Below are 25452 nucleotides of genomic sequence, written 5' to 3'. Positions count from 1 at the left end.
AGTGGCAGCATGTCTCATAAAATTCTTACGTAAGTCCAAAGTTTCTCACAGCCATCAAGCCTAGTCATATTTTACTGATTTGCTTAAAGTGATGGCTGAAACTCTGAATTCTCACCTCATAATGGGATTTTAATGCCTAAATATCTGGTTGACCGTAGTCAAAGCACACAAAGGAGAACACAAAGAACATTTTAATGTTTGTATTATTCTATCTCATTATTATGCATTATGTGATGCTAGACCCAGCATGCACCCTGCCCATGCCTTATTTTATCATATGTAAATGCAGCCCATCTCTTTTCACTATGACTTTGAAAATAGCCTTCTAAAAAGTAACAAGTACACTGAGGGTCATTTTGTAATCAATTTGGTAGATTATGTGATGTTGCTCAGTGTACCCATTAAAAGTGACATTCAAACTAATTATGATGTGAGTAGGCATCTGCTTTTTATGTTACATTTTTGTGCAGCTTATTTGGATATTTTTTGGTTTGTTTTCTGAATTTTTTTTTAAACTAGGCTGAAAATTAAACTAATTATATGCATTGGGATCCTTTTAAAGGGATACCATAGATTCAAGCTATGACAAAATTATTGCACAAAGATTGCATTTATAGTGTTTAAAGTGAATATTTCATATTTGATGAAAGTGCTTTTTATTAGTTTAAAATTCTCCATGAAGTTTTGATGGCATAGGAGTATGTTGTATTTTTGGTTTATCCTATTGAGGAACTTTATACATTCCCATCAGCCCTCACACTTGTGTGACCTTTAGCTACTTATTTAACAAGTTATTTAACAAGTACTACTATTTAACTACTATTTAGCTACATATGTTTTGAGTAATTCCACTGTTCCTTTTATCAAAGACCAAGTCCAGTCGGTAACAGCAAGTACTTTTCATCTGTAATTTTTGTGATCCTGTAAAATTGTGGGATGCAAAAAATCACCAGGGGGATGTAGTATTTTTCCTATGAAGACAGGCCAAGGGAGCTGGAGTTACTCTGCATGTGTAAGAGAAGACAGGGGAATCTCACTGCAGTATTCCAGTCCTTAAAGGGCACTTATAAAAAAGAGAAGAGTGACCTGTAACACGGGTGGATAGTGATAGGACAAGGGGAAGGGTTTCAAACTAAAAGAGGAGAGACTTTGATTAGATATTAGGAAGAAATTCTTTACTCAGGAGGTGATGAGGCCCTGGAGCAGTTGCACAGAGAAGAGGTGAATGTCCCATCCCTGGTAGTGTTCAAAGCCAGGTTGGATGGGGCCCTGGGACCTGATCTAGTGGGTGACATCCCTGCCTGTGGGGGGATGTTCCCTGTGGAACTAACAGGCCTTTGAAGTCCCTTCCGACCTACACTATTCTATGATTCTGCATATATATATAACAGATAGTACCCAGTTTGCAAGAAGAAGCTTCAAAGAGCTCAGTGATAAAAAGCAATGGGTAAAATTCTTTACATCTTTGAAATGTAGATTTTTGACAGTTCCTTTTAGATTAATATTTTCTTTTTTATATCTACATCTGTTTTAACCACTACCAACAACCTATGGTAAAGTTTGACAGAATAGATATGCAGAGCATATTTTTCTCTATTTTAATATCCTCTACTATTTAAAAAGTATTACTGACAAGTGCTGGTTTCTTATATTAAAGGAACAAAGATAAGCATCTGGTTTTATTCCTTACATGTAAATACTGCTATATTACCAAGCTCAAGAGTTTTATTTTTCAAGGTATCTGGTAAATTCTGCAGCATCTATTTTTGTAGATAGTATGACCATATTTGAATATAATACTCAGTTAGTTTTGATCTTTGTTTCTGAGGAATACATGCTTAGCTCATAACTTTTCAGTGTTCAAACAAAATTTGAGACCCTTTATCAAAATTCTGTTTAAAATTAACATTTTCCTCTTGCTTAAATAGTTCATTTGCTGAAAGTAAGGATTTTATTATCAATAGTTTTGACTCTAAGATCTTCTGCTTGCTTCATATTCTTTTTAAAGACCATTTCACAAGTTCTTTTCTACAGTTTTTGGGTAGGGACTAATAAACGAACAAGCCTTTCCCATTTTTAGTTTCTGATGGTCTGATCATTATTCAGATTCTGTTTAAGCCGAATTGAAATCTTATTTTTAACAGTTATTGAAGCTGAAGTACATGGCTGAAATGATCATGATTTGCTTGGAGTCATGCTTCACAGCAGAGTTGGGAGTAGTACAGAGGCTTTCTCATTTCTAGGTTTTAGCTTGAGCCATCACTGGCCAACTGCAATAGAGGGTAGAAAATATAACCTATTACTGCCTTAGTGCACTTTTCTGAGAATTTCATTTAAACAGCAGTAATGTCAAGCACAATGACCTATTCCATTTCTTTAAATGTTTGTTATTCCCACCTACTTGCTGGTTAAGTCTGGTGATGAGAAATTGCTACAAGTACAGAAAATAGCAACATGTGAATCTATTTTTGAAATGCAACTGTAACAAGACTGGCAAGTAGAATAAACCAAAACACTGCATCATGTAATCTCTCAACTAGTAATTTTGTGGTCCATTCTCTGGTGACCCTATCACCCTGCTATTTTACCTCTGCATTTGAGCTGGCAAATAGATGACATCTCATTTCCTATCAAACACCCAAATGTCCTAAAGGAAAATTTTCGATCAGCATACCATTTCTGTTGTCATTTTGTAAACTGTGGTAAGAATAAAATTTTAGGGGGATTTAGTTCTTTCTAGGAAGCATTCCTTAAGGGCTCCAACCTTCAGTTTTAACTCTGACTCAAAACATGTTCACATAGTATATATGGCATTGTCTCAGCATTTCACTAAATTGAGGAGTATCAGGAATATCTGTTTAACAGATTTTGGCACTCATGTTATTTCCTAAAGTTTCATCATTTAAAAATTGAAACTGTTCATAGTAAGACTATTTTAAAACAAAAAGTAAAAAAGACATTAACTTCCTGTGAACCAATGTCATTAATTTCTCAAAAGATGCTGTTCAGCATAACATAAATTAACAGTGCTTTATGTTACTTGCAGTAAAGCACACATTCACAAAAAAAGTGGGCTTGAAGCTACATTTTCTGTCTATTATATGACACATATGATCATAGAACAGCTACATGAAACTGTGCACAGGTAATCACTGACCTTTAAAACCAGATGAATATGTGTTAAAATTCACAGTTTCTGGTCTTGTGTATCACTCCACTAGAGCCATGCAAGGATGTGATTAAAACAGAAGGGCAGACAGTACTCTCACCACATTGTTAGTTCCAGGGTGGTGGTTAGGACATCTGAAGTGCTGAAGTTATGGAGTGTGTTTCATCAGGCTGAAAAGACACTCAGTCCAAAGGTTTCCCATTTCCTGAGCATCTTGTATAGTTGGTTAAGGAGGTATTGCTGTGACCTCCTTGTAAAGCTGGAATGCTTCCTGCTGATCAGTTCTGGCAACATGTATTGGCTATGTTCAAACCATACGTCTTTCACACAGGTTCTTCAGGCTTAGGTATTGGGCAGGTCCTGGTTTGTTAAGTGGGATTCAAACTCAGCTGGATTTAGGCTGAATTAGGTGCAAAGTCCTCCAGCTCTATTAACTGAAAGCACTTCTGGAAATGCAGAGAAGTCTACATTTCGCTGCACATTGCTGCAAAAAAAATTGGAAATTACCATAATCTCTCCAAACAATAAAAAGACAAAAGTGTAATTTACTCAAATCTAATATTTAAGCCTATCAATTTCACTGAAGGTGTTCTTAAACTGGTAACTTAATTCAAATTCTTTTCTATTTTACCCTTTCTCTCTACCACAATGAACACTAAGTATCACAAATTGATAATGGTTTTTTAAGTCTGCAAAACCCTTGTAGAAATAAAGCCAATGTCAGAGCACTTTCTAGTAGACAGAGATGTACATCATGACTCTAACTGAGATTTTGGTAGAAGTCTCTGTAGAAAATCAAACAAATTTCCACAATAACAATTTTGTCTACTTAGCTTTATAGTGGCAGATTGACACAGAAGAAATCTTTCTAGATATCTTTGATATGAAACATAAGAAAAACATTTAGTTCTTTACCTATTTGTATTTGGTCTGTAAAAATCCTCAGCCCAAATGATGCCACATTCCCAGTTTCAGTCACCATTCCTGTACATTAAAAAATAAACTCTCAGAAAGAGAAAGAATGTAACTTGGTAGCTACACACTGAAAAGACAAGGTTTCACATATGAATTCTTTTCTAGCCCCAAGGGGTATGAGCAGCTGGTACTTTCTGAGCACCTGAGATTAAAATAATAATGTATATTTAAATAATATATTATAAATAAAGAATTTTTCACACACACATATATATGCACAATATATGAAAAGTGGAATGCAGAAATACATTTATACATATTTAAAGTGCAAAGACTGAAGAAAAGTTGATAAAGTATGTATTAAGCCTTACTTGTTTAAAATCTTTCACTTTTCAGCCTTTCAGTAGCTGCACTCCTACCTCATTATTGCTAACACAAAAGAGAGAAAGAACTAATAGGCATTTAAACAGTTACTAGGGGGAAAAATATGACCTCTGTATGTAATCTTTAACAGTCACAGCATCAAAATGTTGATGTAATTTATAGCAGCCCAGCATGTTTCTTCAGATGAGTTGCATGTTCATAAATTAAATTAATTCACCAGAGTAAATAACATATGAACAATTCTTTCTGTGTGTGTGCTAAGCTGCTTTTAATTTTTCACAGAAAGACTAATACCCATTAGTTACTCTGCCTTTCTGAAGCCATAAATTATTTATAAATGACCCCCAAATAGCATGTCTTCTCAGTAAAACATAATAGCCTGGAAAGATACAAAAAAGGTGCAGACTCAACTGTTTCTTGCTTCCATTTAGTGTTGGAATGTCTGAGAGCTGCTTTTTGCAAGTGCTTTGAATGAGTAGCAGAAGTATTTCAAATCTTGTACCCCTTCTTTCTACTTTTCTGGAATATTTGGGCAACTCAATTAAATGTGGTCTTCATAACTCTCCAGTAGCCTTGCAGACAGGGGCTGTAGATCCAGAGTATTTCATGTATCACTGCTAGTGATGATCTTTCTGGAGAACAAGAGCTACCAAAGATAAAAAACTCAAAATGCTTATGCCAAAAAATACACTGATTCTGAGTCATTCTTAACATTTTCAAGCTTTTTTGTCACTATTTCTACTACCTAATAGGTTTTTTAAGATTTTCATTAAAATCTCAGTTTGTGGCCAAAAATATTACTTAGTTCTGACTGGCTGTACAGTTTCATTTTTAGGAATCTCTTTCTGCTGCAAGACAGCCTGTCTACATGAGCAATAGAAAGGATCTATCTTCAGTGGCTACTGCCAGAACATCTTCATTTATGTGAAAACTTAGGCAAATGAAGTAACTGTCTTCAGACAGAAGTCAAATAATAATGATTCAGTGCTGGTAAGAATTCAAGTAGAGTTACTATCATGCTTGCGTCTGTGATAACAGTTTCAAAAAAAAAAAAGTTAAAAGCAGTAATACTCTAATGTGATAAAAGCAGGCAAGTCTGATTTTGTTGTTTACTATACTCTGTGGCTACTTTCCAAGCATAACACATTCTGCGACTCTTTCACACACACTAAAATGAACTTTATTTCTTCTAGGTGGCATAGCATGAAAACTATGCATTAAAAACAACAACAACAACAACAGCAACAAAATGATAACTTAAAACTCTGAGTTATTTGTAATTTTCTCATCCAGAAGTACTCTTTGTGGTCCATCAAGATTATGCCAGGGACGAATATATCGTGTGACACTGTGTCAACACTACAGTAAGTTAACTATGCAGCCAGGTACCAGCATGATTATGCAAATAGAGGCACTATTGCCTTATCAGTCAAAACCACTGGCAGAATGCCTGGCAGACAGATTTCAATAAAGGAGATACATTCTATCTCAGCGAGGATGACATTAATAATTTATGATTAATCAGTTTATGGAAACATATTAACATCAGAAGGCTGTGGAGAGCAAGATGGATTTCTTGCCTCCACTTTCCCCATTTTTTTCCCCTCCTACCTGACTTAAATTTTTTTATGATTAAAAGCCATGTAGAGGACTCAGTTCCTCACAAGAAAATGGATTAGCTTGTAAAAGAACCATACGGAAGTGCCGAGCTGTGAATGAAGTGATGACAAATCATCTGACTTCCTGTAGATCAGAGCTGAGTTGGTATCAAATTTGCCTCTTATGTCCCAACAACCAGCCCTATGTCAGGACACCTTAATAATAAGAGATGAATTAGTATCACATCTGTGCTTTAGCTGTGAAGTGTAAACACCGGAAGTCTAAATAGCATATTTCAGCATAAACATCATCCATCCAAACAAAAAGTAATTAATGCAATGTTCCCTCATGAAGAATTGCTACAAATGTGACTTTTTCTTGGAGCCTATGCATAAAATATTTAAGGAAACATTAATTTAAAACCTGTGAATATAATTTGTAATTCAGACAAGGGAAGATCACCTCTTGAGAAAGTTCTAAACATCCACTGCTGAGATTAGCCTCTGAAATGCTTCTGCAGCTTCTTAAAGTCCAGGTGTAAAACCACACTCAGGCTCACCAGGAGCTTGATAGCAGTAATCTCTAAGGCTAGAACAACACATGCAAACATTGGCTCAAAAGAGTTGGCCTTCCACCACAGCTTGCTTTGAGAAATCTAATAGAGTGATCATAGAACAATGCCAGGTCTGAGCATCTAATGGGACCTCACTGGGTTCCTCTGAAATTAACTGTGGACTAATTCAGTTTGGCATGTTGCAGAGCTCACGTTTCAGAGAAGGAAAAAAAAAAAAAAAAGGAAAAACAGAACCAAAACCAAACCAAAAGACTAAAAAAGGCTCCAAAAAATTGTAGTAAAAAGTAATGATCTCATAAATAATGAGGCTTCCTGAAATTTAACTAAGCACAATTTTTCTTTAATCAAAGGGATGTATGATGTCAATAAAAATAATGTGTGACAAAAGGATTTTCCTTTCAGTGTTTACTATAATTTAGTATTATGATACTGCAATTTTTCTTTTTTTTTTTCAAAAATTTGGTTTTCTAGTTATGCATATTCCTTAAATGTTTTGTACCCAGCAATACACACCACTACTGAGTATCAGAAGAGTGAAAGACATCAAAGTGCAAAGTGAGAGTTGAAACACAACTATAGTAGTATCAGAACGTGTACTTCATTATACTCCTCTGCTTTGCCATTATAAGGTTTGAAAGCATTAATTTATATTTCACAAATTTAACCTGCATATACATTTATGGCTATTAACCACCAGAGACGCTGAGTGCCTTAAAACAAGTAGTAACAGAATCTGATGTAATTAAATTGAGCCACATTGTGTTGCAGAATGTTTCTGGAACCATCAGTGACAAAAGTAATTGATAAATCAACCACTAATTGACTTGAGATAATGAAGGTACTTTTAAGGTGCAGTGAGATTGTGTCCTAATTAGCTTTGTAGATATAAAAGAAAGATTATCTTTGCTGCAAGATTTCTGGGTGAGTCATGGGTTTAAACAAATCAGATAAAGATGCAATTAAAACAATTGGTAAATGATACAGATTGTGATTCTGTCTTTGTATAGAGACAGCTTTAGCCCAACATTCAAACACCCAGGATTTTATTTTCTGATTCAGGCATGTATATCAACAGGTGTGATTATATAAGATGCTGTAGAAGGGCTTACATATCCATCTCTAGAGCAAATTTACAAAATGTGGCCATTTCAGAATTTCCTAAGGAGCTATTTATCTTTTCAATTCTAATATAATATTTTCCCGGAACCCTTTCTACAGATAACACATTCCAAGCATTTCAAGGTGATTTAATTTGTACCTGATTGTCGACTCATTGTGGACAGATCTTGTTTATTGCTAATTCTAGGAATGTTAAAACTAATTACAACACAAGTTTTCATATATTTTAGAAGAATAAGGTTTCACCTGATCCTTTGGAAACCTTTTGGAACTGAAGGAATATGTGCAGATACAACTTCTATGTGATTTCCACTTTGCTGACTGAAAATGTCAAATATCCTTGCTATTATTTTTCAGTACAAGTCATTCAGTTTTCTTGAAGGATCATCTGAAAATATCTCAACTATAAATTAAAACAGACTATTACTGACAATAAATTAAGATATTTATTCTTGGTTAGTCCACAAAATGGATTTGTTTTAGAGCGGGCTTGACTTTCAGAGAGCAACTGCCTCCAGCCCATGAGAATATGAAAGACATCAGGCTGTGCTGCTCTGAAGGGGACCAAGCCTTCCTCTGATCTCCAGAAAGACCATTTCCCAGTGTCAGAACACCTGCTCCAAATCATTCACAACTCCAAGGGCTTTTTTCTCTTCCTGATTATTCACTTCTAAGTAACTCACTTTATCCTTCAATGGGAGCTGGTCTATGCTTCACATCCTTCTAAAATGCATTCTCCAATGCATGTTAAAAGCTTTGTAACAAAGAGAACAGAAATCAATTGTTTTCAAACTGGGATTTAACAAATGGAAGTTGATTTAATTTATAAAAAGTGCAATTTAGATGAGAATTGAGAGAAAGCATTTCTGACACATGCTGTTATGCTAATGTAACATATCAAAACACTGCAACCCACACCTTGCAGAGATTTTGAAAGACAGGTTTGACAAATGTCTTTCAGACATGGTTTTAGTTACATTAAGCCTATTTCAAAGCCTGTAAAAGTAATAGGATGACCTAGAAATTTATTCAGGAGATCCTGTTGATCCTGTAGCAATGAATACATATATGATGCATTATGTGTCATATTCCAGTAGAAATTACTTTCTCACCAATCTAAATCTCTCTGCACAATCCATAAAATAAGTCCACACAAGTGAAAGTTTCTTTTACATAAGTGCCAAAATCCTTGGATAAATATTGAACCTGTACTATAAGCTCAGCTAAGGATTACTTCTAGAGCACAGAAATCAAATCAAGTAAAATTTAAATGCAAAAAGCCATTACTCTTTCCATAGCTATGTAACCCATAGCCTCAGATGACTTCACTACCTTCTATTAATTCCACTGTGAAGCTAAAATTTTTTATTTTATTTTATTTTATTCTTTTTTCCCCTCTAGCAATGCTTTTGTCATAAGCTAACTGAGGGTGGTTGGCTCATACTGGTTTATTCCATACAGATTGCAGTTTTATGCATGTCAAAATAAACTTCCAAAAACCTTGAATTAATTAATTTAATAAGCTCCTGACTACAAATTATTGATGCAGTTTTCAACTGAAAGTCCAAGAATTATGTATTTCATCTTTAAAATCAGAATTTCACCCAGACTATCTTTATCTTACTTTAAGTGTTCACTGCTGCTGGTTCATCTATTTCTACATGAAATGTGAGATCCTTGACTTTCTTCTCTCTCCTATTTTCTTCTGTTTTAGCACCTTCCCACTACTTTCTGTCTCAGGTTGCCATCCCACCTCTTCCTTATCTTTACATTGAAAAGGAAGAGAGCATTAATTGCACAAAATTCAGTTTCATTGGGTTATATGTGGAACATAGTAAAGGCATGTCAGTGGACTTTCTCTGCTCCTTTTTCAAGTATGACACAGCTTCTGAAGACTTTTATTGTTTTTGTATTTCCCAGCACTGGGAAGATAAAAATAATCCTGATGTTTTGTGGGTTTTTTCTTTAGAAATTCTTGTTTTCTGTGTTTAGGAGATGATATGGCGGAACAGCATGAGTCATATACCATTTTATTTCTCCTTACAAAAATTACTATAAATTTTGCATTTCTGTATAGTAATCTTATTATTTCATATCTGTTGCACTGTATTGTAAGAATGCCTTGTTTAACTGAGACCTGCATTCTGATTAGTACTTTCCTAAAACTCTTTAAATCAATGTAAGAATTTGTACTGATTTCACAAATTTGTTAGACCTTAAAAAAACTGCTAAAATAGTTTTATATTACCGGGATTATGTGACTTGTTCTGTCTCTGGAACTGTTCCTTAGTGCCTCTAATTTTATAAGGCTGCCATGTCAGAGCTGAAATTGAAGTAAAAGGCAGCTGTCATAGATGGATTGAGCAATATTCTCAGTTTATCTGAGAACTGATATAATTACACTAATTTCTCAAAGGAATGTTGATTTACCCTTGAAAGGATATAAAAATTCTACTTAGAGGACAACATTTAAATATGCCAATCAGTTCTACATTTTAATCACTTAATTTTTCATCAGTAGTTTTTTTCACTATCTGCATCATCAGAATAATCCAGTTCTTCATTTCCTGAACCAGTGATTGGATTAAGAGTAATATCTGAAATCCAAAGAAAGACCTAGACAAATAGATTATGTCAGTAGGCTAGGAACAGTACTTTAATGAACCAATTTTGATATAATTTCCTTTTACCAGAAAAACACACTGACTTCTGCTCATACCACACTCATGCTTGGGAACATTACTGGCTTCCACACTGCTGTGAAGGCTTGGACATAATGTCAGCTGTGAGTAGTCATTACTGTTTGCTGTTGTTGCTTCTGAGTATGGCATTAGCCATATATGCACTTGTCACTTCTTTTCCTGAGTGGGGGAAAACCTGACTGCAAAAGGTTCAGCCTTTCACAAGGTCTTCTGCAACTACAGAGCATTGAGAGGCATTTCCCTGCAAGCAGGAGTGCTGTGGGCAGACATGTAAGTTAATTGTTCTCATTTGTGTGTGCACACAGACCTGTTACATCCTTACCCTGCAAGTGGCCAGCTCAAGGGAGCGTTGCTGAAAATCTATGCCTGTTTGTGTCTCCTGTAGATAACAGCATCAGCATAATCCATTCTATATCCAAATGAAAAGGAATATGGATATCCTCTGTGCTTGGAAACTTTTACCACAGGTTCAAACACGAAAGCCATTGAATATGTGATATCAGGCCTTAAGGCCTTTAACTGAACTTACTGCACACAAGTTTACTTTTTTATGGCTGCTTCCATCACTTAAATGAAGCCAGTCATTGGTTCAGAGTGATGCTTGCCTCAGGTGGTGGTCTTTTCACTTTTAATCTATGCAACAATACACTTAATCTTAGGGACAATTAATTAGCATTGTTAGTGGACTCTTGTCACATTACTTCTACTAATATAATTTTAAGTAGCCAATTGAGCTATTAATCATAATTTACTAAAGACATGCTGAAAAATACAGATTATCAATGCCAGTTACAAATTGCCTTTTGCCTTGCTCATCTAAGATAGATTCTGCAGATGGGTTAAAATCTTGTAAAACACTTTATCCATTGTAGGTACCCTTTAACACTCATTTCTGTAGTATCTCAGCACACACACAGTGATGCTGATTTTTAAAGAACCCATATTTGAACTTTGTATTTCGTGTCTGTATGGAGCCTACAGATAAACAAGAATATAGAATGTGCAGGTGTAAGCACAAATGTGAGCAAGTACTAAAAAAGTCCTTCTCTGACAGTTGGAAAAAATCAAGTAGTTTCAAATCTGATACAGCAAAAGGAAGGGGTGCCCTCCAGAGGGACCTGGACAAACTTGAGGAGTCGACCCACAAGAACCTCATGAAGGGAGTTTATTAAAAAGAAGGAGAGCAACTTTTTATATGGCCAGATACTGATAGGACAAGGGAGAACAGTTTTAAAAAGAGAGGTTTAGATTAGGTGTTAGGAAGAAGTTCTTTGCTTCAGAGAGTGCTGAAACACTGACATGTCTTGCTCAGAAAAGTTGGATGGGGCCCTGAGCAACCTGATATAGTGAGTGCCACCTCTGCCGTGGAACGTGATAACCTTAAGGTTCCTTCCAACCCAAGCCTTTCTGTGTCTCTATGACAAATCAGAATTTTAGTCTGTGCATGAAGACTGCACGTAGAAAATCTCAGTTCTATCAATACAAGAAAGTTCATATTAGGGAGACACTTCCCTGCAAAACGGCATTCTGGAATGCAGCTGGTTGAACACCTGATTCTTCTCACACATGTATTTTCTCCACTATAATTTGAGCATTTCCAGTAAGAGAATACTAGCAGAGGGAAATGACTGTTACATACACTAAATGTTAACAAGTTCTTGTTACATTTGTATTCAAAATGTTCAGTACTACAATAATACAATGTTCTTCATCCTTTTCCATGTAATGTAGTACTCACTTTATCCCTTGTTCATGCCATATTTTCCAGCTGACTGATTTGTCTAGTGAGTATAAGGGATGATTGTCAGATTGAAGCAGCATTTATTTCCTGGTGGATGTGGTGAACTGTGTACAACAAATCTTTTGCTTGATTGGTGTTGACTTTCAGAAATCTGTGCAGTGAACTGCTCTATCAGTACTCTAAATTGCTCTTTTATCTCATCTCTTCCTCTCTGGAATCCTGATAACCAAAGACCTGTGTCCATAAGGGGTTATGTTTACCATGCACATCCACATCATTGTTAAAAGCTGTAATTCATCTACTCAAAATGTAAAATTCATGCAAGGTATTCAGATTCTTCTCTGAATCTGGAAACTGTGACAAGATCTCACGGCTAGCATTTTGGAGCACACAGGTTTGTTTCTGATTTTAAGTTTGAAAGGAGACTCTCTGACCATTTAAAAATGGGTCTTGTCCAAAACCAGAGGAGAATAATCTCCATTGTGAATCACTCTCCTTGTAAGACTAATTACAGGTAAGACTTGGTTTGAACTGTACAATGCAAGCATTCTCTATGAAGCATTGGTCTTAAAGGTGGTTGTCACCCATTTGGGGCAGGGATTATTTTTCTTGTTTTTCTAATGGAAAGTCAATACTAGATTGATTATTAAATACAAACAAAACCCCTAAGGTTGTGGCCTCTTCCCCAATCCCTCTATGATGTTTCTCAGCACCAGGTGACCAAATTTTCCTGTTGCCTTACATTTGTAACTGTAAATTACAGTTTACAGTTTAAGACAAGAGCTTTAAATGATGTAGTAAAAGTCTATATTTATGCCACTTTTAAGCATATTTTTCAAACGTTATTGAGGTAAGAAAATTACCCTTAGTGAAATTCTGAATCTGAACTTTGAATTTTCTGGGATTCTTTTTCTGTTCTGTAGATTTAGTTGCCTCTGACAGATAGAGACAGGGAAAAAAAATCAAAATCGTGGACAAATTCAAATTCAGTTATAATTGCCTGTTTACTATAAGATACTGACAAGGTGATGACTGAGGTTTTTTCTTACCTTCTAAAAAATCTGAGTGAAAGACATTCTGTAAAGGTTTATTAAATTCAGACTTCAGATCAACTGCTAAAAATTAACCACTGAAAGAGCAGATAGATATGAATGAATGCTAAAATGCTCTTTACCCAGAAGAATGATTCCTTTAGCTATAATGTCAATTAGTTATTGTAGACTCTTTTGTCTGAAGAGATCTTCTCACATTTATTCACTAATCTTTATCTGCTAATTACCTGAATGGCAGCAAAATTAGTTTGCACATGTGAATTTTACTCTCAAAAAAATCAACTAGAGCAGTAGCTATTACAGGATATTTGTGAACTCATTATTGCAATTAGCTTCCTGAAATATGCCCCTTATCAAAATAGATAAAGTTTTCCAGCATCAGAAATAAAAATTAAAGTTGTGAGCCTCTAAGATGTCCATAGATATCACAGTTCCATGGAGGGCAAATAGAAGGGAATGCATCGTCTGAAGTGTCCTGACCCTTATATTGATAAAATTGATCTTTTGTGTGTCTCCCTAACAGTCATGCCAATGTATGTTTTATGCTAACCAGACCACTAATCCTTTAGGATGAAAAAAATATGATCTTTAACATACTACAGTAGCTCCCTGAAGAAATAATCTGAACTGTTCAATACTGTGAAGTGGTGCACTAGAAGATTTTCCTCAAGTGTGGGCCAGGAGCAACTTCATTTATGAATACCAGCTCTGTATGTAGGAAAGGGCACTTCAGATCTTCTGTGAGGAAAACCTAAACCTAAATCTGAAGAGGAAAACAGCATTCTGAATTCATGCAGCTTCTTTGTTTGTTGATGTATAATATACCCCAACATGGAAAGGAGGGAAGGGAGCCATTCTTCTGGTCACAACAGAAGGTTCCATGTTTTGGGTTTTCCATATGAGCTAGCACATGATGGTGGCAAAAGAGACAGATATTTTAAGAGTTACAGTCAAGCAAAATGTTATTTTTCAGTTGGAATAAAAGAGAAAAATAAAACAAACCCAAAAAGCATAGAAGGCAAAAATAAAGAACTAAAAAGCATGACAAATACATAACAGTTTTCTACGCTTGCAAATCTTATACAAAAATTCCTCTGTGATGCTATCAGACTCTTCATTATGCCTATTACTTAGGCATTTCAATAATAATAACAACAACAACAATTTTTTATTTTATTTTTATTAATATTATTAATACTATTAATGATGTTTATTTTTATTAATATTATTTGGCTCTAAACAACCTGGAGGTAATTTACACCTCTACAGGTTCATTGAGTTGAAGGGAATTTGGTTTGTACATATGAATCCCATCAGAGAGGAAGTGAGATAGAAGTCTAACTAGAAAGACCTTCTGTGGGCTAATGGCAAAAGGTATAATATTTTTTTGATACTTATATATTAAAGTGGTTAAAATTCTCTCCTTGATTAGTTCCATTATTCTTTATGGCCACCTCATACTTTTAAATATTGTCTGTGATGAAAATATTTTAGGAAAATTGAGTTTGAAAACTCACAGATTACTATAATTTATTCTAAACTCTTCAGCATCAAATTTCAGAAAATGTTTTAAAAATTACTGTCTTGCTCTGAGTCTTTTGTAAACAATTCTGAACTCTTGTATAGCACTTATAATTTCAGAAATTCATAGCACATTAATTAAGCTTAGCAACATTCTATGGGTCAAATAATTTTTGACACATCAGTAAAATATTTTTGCATGGGGATATGATATGATCAGATTCCTCCAGCAGGTCGGTAATGAGACCTGTGGTGTAGTGTAGATACAAAAATGCTGCTAGCGAGGATTTTCTTGCTATTTTCTAAGTCTGTGAGAGACTTTTCTCTCACACAGAAGAGGTAGCAGAGTTCTGTAAACAACCAAATACCTGCAACCTTGAAAAGTCTTGTTTACGGTACAGTAGAAAAATATTTTGACAATGGATGTTTTAGGATTTTAGCCAATCACCCCAAGGGGTGGCTGATCCTTTGTCCAATTAGACTATGAAGAAAAAAGTCTATAAAAGAGTTTGTAAAATAATTTAAAAATCAATCTTGCTGCACAATTCCTGCCTGCTGGATCTTCTCTCCTCCTCCTCCCTATGGCTGCGGGACACGGTGATATCCCCTAGGGTCCAGGCCTGCGGTAATAGTGTAGTTCAGATTCTTAATGTCTTTGCATAATTCTCTCTCATGTTAATACTTGTAAAGCATTTTTACATCACAGGAAAACAAAGGAAGCTTTATTCCATTCTGGGAATGCAAAAAGTCACTGTGAATTTGTACTGGGCTGCAGCTGCAGAAGCTCCTGCCAGGAATGCTTGGTAATACATGAATTGTCTCCAGCCTGAGAAATATAAAGAGACATTAATAGTCCTGTCACTAATTTTAGATGAGTACAATGATGCAAAAGAAAATTTAATTTAAAAATAAAAAAGAAAAAAGAGTATTTCTGGGTAAAAAACATTCTCTGTTGAACCAGAAGGACTATGTAGGTGTCCTAGGGTGACAAAGAACAACAAAAGATTAACAGAAGAGAATGTAAAAGGAAGTAGATTGACAAACAATTCGGAAATTAAGAATTCAAACACGAAAATTGGGAAACAGTCTAAGTTAAAATTTTAATAGTCCATATTTAAAATACAAGGAATGAAAACTGCAATGTTGTGCTAAATGTACACAAGTGTCTACATATTTTTATTGCAAAATCTGAAACTTTTCAGTTCTGTGCAAATGAACTCTTCCTGCTACAGAACAGGCTGACTGAAAACCATGATTTTACACAAGTTATCCAGAATGGGAAAAATATCCACTTGTTAACAGATTGAATTTGTGATGTGATGTGCAGCAATCATTTAAAATTTACATCATTAAAAATGTCAGTGGCATTTACTGACTTTATTAAAGGATTGATGACTCTAGATTGAAATTAATGACCAAACTTTTTTGCCAGTCTTATGGCAGTCGCTAGTGCCTAACAGAACACCCCTTATGAATAATAAAAACTTCCTACACAAAGTGAACTAATCTTTTGGAAGTTTTTAAAATAAAGGATCACTGCAAATACAGCAGTTTTGATATTTCCCAATGATTTGCTTGAATTTATTCTGTGTGTGTGTGTCACTGCTGGAAGGTGTTTGGGTTTGTTGTGGTTTAACCCCAGCTGGCAACAAAATGCCACAGAGCTGCTCAGTTTCTTTCCCCTTCTGCCAGATGGATGGGGACAAGAACTGAAAGGAAAAGGAAACCTCACGAGTTGAGATACAAACAGCCTAATAATTGTAATAAAGCAAAATATAATAGCAACAACAATACTATGATCTTGGTGATCTAAAAGGGCTCTCCAATAATAACAGTCATCATCATAATAATAGTAATAGAAAGGAGAGAGGAATAAAACCCAAGAAAAACAAGTGATACACAATACAGTTGCTCCTGGAGAGCTACCCTCTGTACTGAGAACGACCATTGCATGTCATGGAACTTCTCTCTGGCCAGTTCAGGTCTGCTGTTCTGGCTGTGCTCCTTCACAGCTCCTTGCACACCTCCTCACTGCCAGAGCATGGGAATCATTCCCAAGATTCATTACCGAATATTTAGTTTCTCTAGCAAATGAACAGGCTTTTTGTTCATATTGTTACCACCTAAATATTCCTTTTTTGATCATATTTTTCTACTCCAATAATACACCTCCAAAAAATACACCCTTGACAGCAATAACTAGTAGCAATTCTATTCTATTCTATTCTATTCTATTCTATTCTATTCTATTCTATTCTATTCTATTCTATTCTAATTCTATTCTATTCTATTCTTTTTTAACTATCTGATAGTAGTTAATAAGAATAACTAATTTGAAAAGTAGTATGGATGTCGCAAAATATACTTAATTGAGGTTTTGCTTTAGCCTCAGCTTTAGCTAAAGGAAGCTACCAAGTAGGTAGTACCAGATGTAAATGCTTTGCTTGTAGCAAAATATTCTACTGTGAATATATGAGGGTGACTGACCTCGTCTGCTTCAGAAAAGAAAAGAAGTCAGTCTTGACTGATTCTGAAGATATACTGAAAAATTTGCTGTGGCTCAGAAATGTTTTTTCTGCCCAGAACATCTCACTGTTTTGCCAGCCCTAATTGAAGCAGACATTTTTCAGAAAATTCACCTGCTCCTCCTGTATCTCACTATAACAGGGGCTTTATTTTAAGTACATTCTCTTCTTTGGTATACATGCTCTGTTCATACTCTCAGCTCTCATGTCAAAAATTTGAGGGAATACAGTGTGTGGGAAAGCTCACTGGAAAGTCATTCTCTTATTCCAATACTTTTGTCATTCCTGGGCAACCTGTCTACCTACACTTTCAGTTTACTACCATTTGCTTCTGTTGGAGTGAGTCTAGAACAACTACAGAGGAGAATAAGCAGGCAAACATGTCAAAGCCCAAAAAATACAGACTAATCAAAATGATAAATGACTGTGTAATAGAGACAAAACCCAGCCAATATTGAGGCTACAGACACGGGCTTCACATGTTTTTCATTTTACAAAAAGCCAAGAATGTTAAGATTCAAGAATTTACAACCTGGAAGATATTAAAAAATATCTCTGTGTATCTCTAATTCTTCACTGGAATCTCAAAATCTAGTGCACTCTAACAATTTTACTGCATATACGCATACATACACTAAAAATGGAGAAGAGCTAGAAAGTCCTCAGACACATAAGCAAGAAAAATTACTAAAAAATTTATTTTAGAGGAGAAATTTAAAAGAGAATTTTATGCAAAACCATGGGTTGAAATAGAACATCCTGACTCCATTTCCCATCATATCTTTCACATATAAGCAAGTCACACAGAGTAGATAGCCCATATTAAGTTCATATCTTATTTTACCTCATAAAAATTTATTCCTGTACACCAATGCCAAAATTCCATGAAAGTGAATCAGCAACAAAGCCAGTAAATAGGTTTCCTGTCACTCAGTCTTTTACACTCTCCACTGGCCCATTTTGACTTCTTAATGGTTAGTCAAGCAGCTAAGCACCTTTCTGAGGCGATGAGGATCTGTCTGCCACGAGCTCATTCCAATAAATATGTGAGATCTGTTCTACCTGCAGACAAGCCTACAAAATAATTTTGTATGATTAATAGCACTAGGAGGAGTGACATGGGATGACTAAATACTTCTAGGTCATCTGAAAAAAATCAAAACCAGTTTTCTTTCTGAAGGTTTCATAGGTACTAATTGTTTTCCTGACACCACACACATGCAAACACATATCTGGAGAGTTTATGGACTCACTTAGGAAAAAACATTTCTATCAGACAATGACAGTTTGAAGCTGACATAGCCTCCTTAATTCTTCACACGTAGCTGAGTTTGACACCACCTTTTGGAAGCAATGTATGACAGTTTAAAATGAAAGTAGTCTTTCAACAGCTTGAAAAGTTTCTTTTTCTTTTCTCCTCGAAACAGACGGTGCGAAGAGGTAATGACAAAAAGAATTAATTTAAATCCTTATAAAATTTCATCAGTTTAGCTATCCAAAAAGTGCCACTTCAGAAAACCTAAAGGGTAGTTATCTTCCTCCAAAATCAATTTAAATAGCTTACTAGAAGTTGCTCAAGTGTGGATATTTCTCTTTTTTATCAGTACTTTGGGTACATACAAGCAATTTATCTATTTACTGAGGAAAGATATTCTTCAGGCTCTTAGCAACAAATATATCCATTATGTGGTTCATATCTTTCAGAATCTGGATTTCTTTCAGGATGTTTTAATATTGTAATGAAAAAAGTTGATCATTTAGAAAAAAGTTAAGAGTAAGTTTTCAGTTGGTAGTCTCTTTCCTTTATTAATTCAAAAATGCAGATGGAATGGGCTCTTTATTTAGTTATAATAGCTAGGGACTTCTACTAAGTGTTTTATCTGCAAGTGGTGCTATAAAAAAAGGATGAGAGTGCTCTGACTAGGGGAGTTAATAAGCAGGCACAGACAAAGAGTTGTGTCTGAATGCAGCATTAAAATAGGAAAGTCTAACTAGGCAGGTTCAAAACACAAACTTCCCAGATACATATGGATTTTGTGGGTGTAGGCTTTCCTGTAATGGACAAAATATTAACATTTATGTTTTGCTTTTGCTCAGCTCTTTCAAATGAAATACAGTATGCAAGCTCCTATGATTTTAAACAGAATGTCAATCTAATTTTGATCTTTGTTTCAACAAATTCCTTTTATAGATGAGAGTTGTAGAAGCTGATCTCAAAGAGCTGAAAATCTCAGCTGCTATGGAATCCCTGAGCTCCCAGGTATTGATCAGATGGTGGAAATAGCGATGTCAGCTAGGCTGAGTGAACCTAAATACATTGCCGTATAGAGGAACATAAAATTAATTCAGGCATCATGCCCTGAACCCCAGTCTGGTGGAAATCCAAAGCCCTCTTTCTGGAGCAATTCCTGTAAGGAGTAGCCTTCTCCCAAACATCGCCGTCCTTGTGCAACCCGTCTCCACAGGTGCCATCAATGGCAATTAACACTCTGAACCAAACCATTTTCCTTTTTGCTTTTCTTGCACTGCTGATGACCCTTCCATCACTCTCACTGACATCTCCATGAGACCATCAGTCAGGAAAAGAACTCTTTCTAGGCCCTTTCCCAAGCCTATCGTCAGCACTTTCTGACAAAGGAGCACAAAGCCACCGGCCCTATTTGTACTTTTTTTTTCAGGAACAGGCTTTGTCCATTTTTAAGGCAAGCTCTCTCTCTCTAGAACCTAACTCTGTTATCAAATCAAAGTCCATTTCCATATTCTCAGGGTGACCCATCATGTCTATGTTCATAAAACATTTTAGGAGCTTAAGGTTTTAAACGGGTTTTAATACTTAAGCACCTTTTAATCCTCGAGGCAATTTATGCACAAACATCTTTAAGGAGATAAAAATGGCTTTGTTTCTTAAATGACACACATTTGAGCCTTCTCACTCTTAAATCTTTTGAAGTGGTTTATGTATTAAAATCACTAATACCAGTATTGCCACTTATTTGGTCTCTGGCCTTGGACACACCACTTTCTCTGCATATTTGTTTCTCTGCCTCTGATATGGGAATAAGAACATTGTAACTATGGTTGTTCATAACCAGTTACTGCCTGAACAGGAATTTAAATATGGAAGAAAAAAAGCATAAAAATACTTGGTGTTTTTGTTAAACACCAGAATATTAGTGGTCATTAGATCAGTACTGGGAAATGAAGTTGCCAAGATGAAGTCTATGCCTACTTTTGGAAAGATGATCACTTTTAAATGCAGCTTCTTGAAAGATATTTTTCCAGCTCTAACCCTGCCCTGGAAGAAACCACTTGATGTTTAAATTACTGTTATTATTAATAATATTACTATTATTATCTTTATTTTTATAGTTGTCTGCCTTTCCTTTGAGATGGTAGCATGAGAGGGAAATACTTTTCTTAACACAAGAACATGTCACTGATAAATGTAAATGTCAGTATTATTTTTCTGGAAACAGACTAAGATACTTGTCTGAGTATTTTTGTATGTGGTTTTTTCTAGAAAATTTTAATTGAACTTGGGATGTAAAATAAAGGGACAAAGTTCTGAATTTTTTAAGGTTATACTGGAGAAAGATTGACACTTCATTCAATAACCTTTTGAGAAAGAGAAAATTAGAGATGATGTAATGCTGAGAGACAGATGAAGTGACTCTAGGTAATCAAAGTAAAAATTGCTGCCTGACAGAATCCGAGCAGCAAGGCCCTTTTTTTCTGAGGTACCTAATGGTTTTTTACAGTGTTATAACATTTGAGTTTTATGCTTTATGATATTCACCAAGTGACAGTCTGACCCTCTTCTCCCCTAAGATGTTATCACTTCTCTGTGTCAAAGTAATTCTGTTGCTGTCTTACCAGAGATGAGCTCATGAATCAGTGATGCGGACAGGGGTGGCAGCCCAGATAGCACTCTGCGAAATCTATAAATTCTTTAAGAGCGACTATTTTTCTGCTGCCAGTGGTTATTATTGTGTCACAATCAGGCAATTTCATGCTGGAATGTTGGGTGGCCTGGATTTGAGTACTAAAAGAAGAAAAGCTACAATGAGATTATGGTATCAGCATGCTATATGATATGAAAGGTAGGCAGTGAAGTCCACCTGTCTTTGTATGCTCTTCTACTTAGTAGTGAGCACTGGAGTATATTTCCTCTAAACTGTAATCTTTTATAACATCTAGTGGCAGTTATCATAAAGTTTTAAGAAATAAATCTGTATTTTTTTGTCCACATGCCTTGCCTTATCCATGGGTTCACGTACAACTTGGTAAGTTTCAGAAAATAAGCCACACCATATCCCTGACAGATCTTTACAAACATAAAGCTTCCCAATGTTTGCATGCTTAAGATTCAGGCTGGTCAATAGTCCTCATGCACTCCCTCTTCTAAGAGTGAGTAACCAAAATCATGCAGTGAATTGTCTGTAGTCACATGCTCTGACTCTGCATATGCATACAGAATGAACAGGTAAAGGTTATTAGGTTTATTAGGACAGATACATTCCATCATTTGATACAGCCATGGATGACATAGAGACTGGAAAGCTGGTGTACAAATAAATATAAATTAAGTACTTTGTTGTACACTTAAAGTCTCTTTGAATTCTCTGATTCAAGTGTCTTAGAATGCCCAGAAAAGTTTGCTGAATCCTAAATGACAGTCCCTTTGACTGCTCTTCTGGATGGGTTACACCACTATTTCCATCATTTTGAATGTCTGTTCTTGACCTATCACTGCTCATCACTTTCCAGACCATCTTACAGAAAGGCTTCTTGAACTTTTGCCAGCTTTGGACTGTTCCTTATTAAAATTTAATGGATCATGAAGAGATGCAAGAAAAACATGTCAATTTGTTTTCATGAGAAAATCAAGCATATCTGAAAAACACCCTGAGAGTCAGAATATCTGACTTTGTCTTCAGTGTTTTAATTAGTATGGTTGACTAGAATCAGCAGGAGAACACTAAAGAAATATTTTCAGACTAAGTTCCTTTATTTGTTTCTCTCACTTAGCATTCAGAGAGTCACTAGTACATAAAAGAAACTGGAAGGAATAATAACTTGTGTGAGGATTCATACCAGACCCTGTATTTATTCTTCATGGTTCCTTAGGTAAAAAAAGACATAATACAAAATTTTTTGTGTTTAAGATTAGCTGATAGGAGCATTTCTAAACTATCTGGATGAGAGATTTTGTAATGTTTGGTAGATTCAATGAAAAAATAGGACTTTTAGAAATTGGGACTGGCTAGTGAACTACTCAGTGACTTTAACACTCAGATTTTAAATATTTTGCTTACAAAAACTTTGCAACAAGAATTTATAAAGTGCATTTGTTTCAGAGAGGAAAATTATTAATCTCTGTGAATGATCAATATGTTTGTCCTTTGGCTGTTTGGCATCGAAGCAAAAAATAAAAAGAAGGGAAAGATCAGAAGTTGTACCTAGGGAGAGCAAATAGTGATGCAAATAACCCCACTGATAAATTAGCTCAGAGAGAACAGTCCCACTCCCTGACTCTTTTAGTGATACTTTCTGGGATGCAAAATTTTGAGGTGAGGTTTGGAACTTTTTATTTGTTTGTTTGTATCCTCTGGAAATGTTTAAGTGTACACAATATAAGGCCAGTGAAACATGATGGAATAATGGAATTTGTTACCCAGTTTTAATTGTGGTTGACTATTCCTAAATATTTTTAGCAATTTTACTTTTCCTATAATATTTTTTTAAAATACATAATGTTAGAGAATCTAGTCTCTAATGCCTTTATTGAATTCAGGCTTGAGAAATGTAGAGTAAGAGATGAGATTTTTCCTGTTAAAACAGCTTTTCTTGACCAGCTAAATTTGTAAATAAAATATTGCACATCAAGAGATCACTTTCAGTTCCATAAACATATTTAATAATTTTAATAAAATCATAGAATTTTACTTCTCAGCTTTTAACTTAATCTTTATTCATAAGTTACTACAATATCTGATTACACTGCAAACTGCTGTAGAAATAAGCCGGGCATGATGCATGACTTCTGGTCACCATTGATATATTATTTGGTGTTAGCTCTTGTTCAAAATCTAAACAATGTAAAATAAGGAAAAGCAGAAAGTTAGTGGTGTGTGAATACAGTGGAGGGTTTTGGTCACCTGCTGTAGAAACCACGAGTAGCTGTGATGTAGAGCCTGCCACTCCATGCAGTGAAGCTGACAGACTCTGAAGTTGTCAGACTTTATTCAGTCCTTCTGCAAGCATGCCAGGGTGTGCAAGAACACCATTTCTAGCACTTATCAAAAAAGAGTAAAATACAAGCTTACCTTCTGGTCTTAAGAGTGGTAACAGTAGAGCAGATGCTGCAATCAAGTACAGTTCCATTAAAATCACTAGCTAATTCAACTTCTTAGATATTAAAGATATGGAAAGTTGCTAAGTTACCACAAATAACTTATGTTTATGAAAAAACTGATTCCTAGCAGCCTAGAGGAGACTGCTGGACACCACACATAGTAAATTATTGGAAACAAGGTAGTCCAATCAGGCAAACAAATTCTGATTTAGAAAATCTAAACGAAATTCTTTAGTGCTGGATTTGGACTGGATGTATTGGAAACTAAAATTTCCTTTGAGTAACAAAAGTGCTCAGAAAAATAAGATCAGATCTTGTCTTTATGTACAGATTGTAATTCTGTAATTAAATCCCATTATTCCCTAAGGGATCAAATATAGTGATACCTGCATGTGTGAAAGCACAGGTGCCAGTGTGCTTACACAAATGTTATGTGCATGCACACACGTTGGCATCAAGCTGGTTTGTACCATTATAACTGATTCAGCTTCTGTGATGACAATAATTTGAGTCTTTTGAAAAAAAATATAACTTTGGTAAACACTGCTAAACCTATAATCATCATCAGTGTGTAAATGGAAAGAAACTTCTCCCTGATGACAATATAGAATCTAAGCCTTGTAAGAGAGGAATCATGTCATCTCTTTCTCTGTCTGTCTCTCTTTTCCCCACACTTCAATTTTCTTATGAAGTGATATCTTGGACCCTTGAATCCAATTAGGGGTGATACAGTTGACAATTAAAAAAGTACTGCTGGGGTGGTTCTGTGTCTGAGTGAGGTGAAAGTTTGCATTTCTCTCCCTCTACATGCATGAATCTTGCCACACTGAGAATTTTTCATTACTGATACAATAAATATCAAAAGGCCAGAAGAGATCTCTGCAATAGGTTAGTCATTTCTGCACAGTAATTGCAAACTAGGCTTTTTCCATGTGATAGGAAATAAAGAGAATGAGAATTCACTACTTTTCTTAAAGGTTGGGGGCAAACAAAGGAAAAACCTCTATCTTCTGCTGTGTAAGTTTAAAATATTTTGGGAGCTACCTAGTAAAAATAGGGAAAACATAGCAGATATTAAGTGCACAACAGCATCTGTCTTAAATGAATCATTTGTTGAAAAGTCTTTTAGAAAGGCTGTTGCACAGCTCATGCAGAAGGTCTGTTTAGGATTTGCCCTAGAAGGGCTTCTGACACAGCACCCTTGAATTAAATACAGGCTGTATTCACTCATGGGTGAGAGAGGAATGTATTTTGCAAATTTATGGACCTTGTTTTTTAAAGGTTGGCCTTAGTGTGACAGTGAGGATACGGAATACCCTATGCACTGTCCTCTCTGCCAAGTGTTCATAAAAGGAGAAAGAGTGGATTTTGTCTCAAAAAAAACCCAAAAAGGTGGCACAAGCTGAGACTGGGTAGGAAACAGAGTTCTCCACTGCAATTGAAAGCAATCAGAAAATTGAAATTCTACTGTTTCTTTTGTCAGCAGTACCCTTCAGAAAGCCAGGCTTATAGCAACTTTCTCTGAAAGGAGTATCTCCCTAGAGTGAATAATGCAAAGAGATGCCCTTGGGGTTGCCTGTGACCCTAAGGCTTTGTTCAGTTTTCATTCTAACACACCATCAAACCCCATGAAATATTTATAAATGCAAAAACTTCCAAATGCTGTTCTATTTATAACTGTAATAAAATGACATCTCTCTGAGTACATTTCCTCTAAATTTTTAAGTTGTGTCATACACCCTGGTAATGATAAATTAAAGAGAACTCCACAACTCATGGGAAACAATGAATGATGT

The sequence above is a fragment of the Aphelocoma coerulescens genome, chromosome 5 (genome assembly GCF_041296385.1).
Source record: "Aphelocoma coerulescens isolate FSJ_1873_10779 chromosome 5, UR_Acoe_1.0, whole genome shotgun sequence".
Taxonomy (NCBI): domain Eukaryota; kingdom Metazoa; phylum Chordata; class Aves; order Passeriformes; family Corvidae; genus Aphelocoma; species Aphelocoma coerulescens.
This window is presented reverse-complemented; position numbering follows the sequence as displayed.